Consider the following 3,932-nt stretch of genomic DNA (forward strand, 5'->3'; position numbering starts at 1 on the left):
CAGACCCCTCCCCTTCTGTAGGAACTGGCACCAATATCCAAAAAAACACCAAACACACACATACGAGCATTTATATAGATGCATGAAATCAGGAACACCTGACAGGACAAAATCATCCTCTGCAAGGAGGAGTAAACCTGTCTGGTGGACATCTGCAATAAATAAACTATATAACAAAAGGAAAAAATTGCTGTCAAGGACCAGGAAAGAGCAGGTGCCCAATTGGAAGCAATCTCACCTTAGCCTGAACAAGCAAATAAGAGCACTAGTGAAATCTTCTAAAGCAAACCCAGAGTCCAAATTGGCCACATCTACTACAGACAATCATAAGGCCTTCTTCACATATGTCCACAGTCTCAAAGGAAGCACCCAGATCTGTTCAGAACTGGTGGTCAAGGATACCACATACACAGATGTTGTAACTATAGCCAATCTACTGGCTGACAGATCCAGCAAAAAATTCACCCCTCTGCCCTCCCCATCAGTAAATCAGGACATCCCCAGTACCTGCTCCCCTCCCCCTTATCTCTAGGGAACAGGTCATCACTACCCTCTCAAAGGCAAAATATACAGCCTCCATGGGACCCAATAACATCCCAAGCTGCATCCTACATGAACTTGCAGCACCATTAGGCACCCTATTCAACCAAAGCCAGTGTACCGGCTTTGTCCCAGCCAAGTAGAGGACAGCCACTGTCATCCCTTTACACAAAGGTTGAGCGTCCACCAATCTGTGAAATTATAGACCCATCGGCCTAACTAGCTTGATATGCAAGGCCATGGAATGGATTATCGTGGACCTCATTAACAGGGACATTGGCAACCTCCAAACACTCGACCCCATACAGTTTGGCTTTGTTAAGGGGAGGTCGCGTCTGGTAATTATCGTCAACTTCTTTGAGACAGTCACCAAAGCCAAGGACAAGGGAAAGATCGTGCACACCACCTACCTTGACCTGGCCAAAGCCTTCAAAACTATATATTATGCTGGAGTGGGGAATAAACTCTCTCACCTAGGCATCAATCTATATGTTACCAGATGGGTAGCAAACTGGCTCACTGATTGAACCCACCTAATCAAAATAGGGGAAGCCACCTCAAACAGTAGACCACCTAATCAAAATGGGGGAAGCCACCTCAAGCAGTAGACCTGTACCAAGTGGCATACCCCAGGAACCTGTTTTGGGGCCTCTTATTCAGGATGTAATTCTCTTAAGGTGCAGGCCAAAACCAGTGGGCTATGACTAACCGAGTTTGCAGATGAGTACAAGTTGGGCACGGTCATCAATTCCACAAGTGATGTGGACATCCTCCAAGAGGGTCTCACCCAAACAAATGACTTGTGACAGAAACATGGCCTCAAGCGGAATGCCAAAAAATGCATCATCAACCCCTTTGGGGAGAGTGCAGTCCACACATCAAATTAATAACAACGTCCTAAGCACACAATCAGTCGTGAGTGATTTGAGCCAGGTTAATAGCAACCTGACTTTTGACCACCACGTTGCTTCCACTGTATGGAAAGCTTTCTACATGGACTACCTCATAAGTAAGGGCATCTCATCCAGGGACAAACAGGTCATAACATCCCTGTATTCTTCCCATATAAGGCCAATTATCGAGTGCAACACCCACTTTGGCATGTACCTCGCAAACCACATGCAGCAGCTGGAGAGATCACAGAGGTTCCTCACCAGGAGAATCCAGGGCCTCAAACATCTACCCTACACATGCAGGCTAAAAATCCTGTCTCTCTACTCAAGTTTCATACAGACTTCGCAGAGGTGACCTCTGTCTGGCATAAAAAGCAATCTCAGACCCCACTTTGATGGGACTGTTGCACATCTGCACGTCAGGCTCCACTCGAGCAACCCACATGCACTACCTCAACCTGGTCGGTGACATCAATAGGACTTGTAGGCAGGATAGATTTGTGTCCCAGAGACTCCCCCATCTGTGGAACGGATTCCCTCTCCACATCAAGCAGAGTACCTCATTATCCCTTTTTAAGCGCAACCTGGATAACTGTATGGGAAACAGAAAATACTCCCCTGGGATTCCACGTGTGTCCCTGCTGAACAGGTGCTTTGGGTGCTGACTTGTCTAAACATGGGCTAAACTCTTAGCTAGGCTTATAACAGCCTCAGGGCCAAAAGCCTAGTAACTTCCAATGATCCTATAAGAAAAAATGGAAGTCCCCCACCCCAAATGAAACTTATCTGCTTAGCCAAAGAAAGCACAAGCCGGCCATTGATCCTTGAAAGCCTCAGAAGACCATACTCTTCAGCAGCAGTACAGCTATGAAAGGCTTCATGCCCAAACATGTCAGCTCAGCTCAAGCCGATTAACAGTTTGGCAGTTTGGGTGCATGGAAGATGCCCAGAAGGTTTGGAAGCTAGCTGGCTGGCATATCCCAAGCAGGATATAACCCATAAAGCTACGAATACTTGCAGCAGTGAACAATATGAAGAACACCAGTTGCAGATTATAGTGTGATTTAACGGTAGTTTGCGTTTTTATAAAAGAGAAAGTCAGTTTTATGGTGAAGGGAATGCTGTTCCACAGGTCACTATACTTATGGGCGTACCCCACTTTATTAGCGGAACAATAAGGGACGGTCTTAAGACAATGAACACATACACTGTCAGCATAAGTTCTCAAATTTCAGTCAACTCTTGGCATATTGTCAGTATAGTTCGTCTGGTGAAGATGACTTCCCAAGGGGTTCAATAATACATTCGAGCATTTATTTTCAATCCATGATTTTTGGTACATTTTTTTTGTGTGTGGGAAACCTTGCAGGATGGCAAATTCATTGGGGATTCAGTTGGGTGTATACAGATGCACATGCATAAAAATAGGATAACTTCTTCTAGCCATGTATCAACACCACGGACCAACCTTTTACACAAAATAGAGTACTACACATTTCCATGGACACCTGCACATATCAGTGGGATGGCAAGGGTCACATGTACGTTTATATTTTTATAAGATAACAATTTTATTCACTTATTTCTTCTCTCTTTACCACTACCGCCACCTACCCGACTTTAAAACCACTCTACCCAGAAAAAAATGATATGGAGTTTAACAATGGTAATATGTAAACAACAAATAGTTTATCACAGTTATCTGTCCCCTTCCCCAAAAGGGGAGAGAATGCAAGGAATCCTTACCTACCAAGGGGCGTGACAACGTATGACTCAGAGAAATAACAGTAATTGAAGTCGATAAGTAGTACCGCTACTCAAAATAATTAAGAAAGAAATTAAATCAATAAACTTTATCAATACGTTACTACCAGCTATATAAAAAATTAGTACACACAAACTTCAACGAATCTTTCTCTCCCAGCATAAGACGTGTCATAAAAAAACAGCCTATCAGATTGTTAACATGAAATTTATTTTACTGCTTCTAACCAAACAGTCATGAAACCCCTATATCAACTCACCTGCCTTACTTAAAAACGAGACCACACCTGTTAAATCCGTTTATTTCCTTATTTCACAAACAACGACTTTTCAAATATTACCATACATAACTTAACCGGGCGGTGCGGGAAATTTTAAACGAATGCAATGTCCGTCCTCTCAGCCAATCAGTAAGTGTCATGATCAGTTGTGACGTACAACGGCAAACATGAGCACCAGCGTGCTCCTTCCTGCTTCCACATAACTGTCATTGGGGCTAATTTGCTGTGTTACGGATATGGTTGTGTAATTGTGAGCATACGTTTTGTCAGCACAGCAATAAGTTGTCATTTGTTTGCGTGTTAAGATAATTTGTATATTTGGAAGCAAGTAGCACCAAGATCATGTCGCGGTGGGAATAAGCAACAAAGAAAGCTGGGCCGTGCATAACTCTCAACCAATCAGGGACAAATCCAGAGGAAAATCAAGGACTGTGTCTTTCTGCTTTTCACGGTT

General features: G+C 43.6%; 1 protein-coding gene across 3 annotated transcripts in view; it reads right to left on the minus strand.

Moving 5' to 3' along the window:
- The window catches only part of LOC122793038, a 1,023,021-nt gene extending 1,019,353 nt beyond the window's left edge, over window positions 1–3,668 (minus strand). The window contains exon 1 of one of the 3 annotated variants that reach the window (XM_044060702.1): window positions 3,458–3,668. The gene's annotated coding sequence lies outside the window, so the exon portion shown is untranslated. Of the gene's footprint in view, window positions 1–3,183; window positions 3,342–3,457 lie in introns of those variants that run through there. The other 2 variants (XM_044060700.1, XM_044060701.1) reach the window with 2 other exon arrangements.
- Between the last annotated feature and the right edge of the window lie 264 nt (window positions 3,669–3,932).

The sequence above is a fragment of the Protopterus annectens genome, chromosome 2.part0 (assembly GCF_019279795.1).
Source record: "Protopterus annectens isolate FY-2018-M chromosome 2.part0, PAN1.0, whole genome shotgun sequence".
In the NCBI taxonomy this organism is placed as follows: domain Eukaryota; kingdom Metazoa; phylum Chordata; order Ceratodontiformes; family Protopteridae; genus Protopterus; species Protopterus annectens.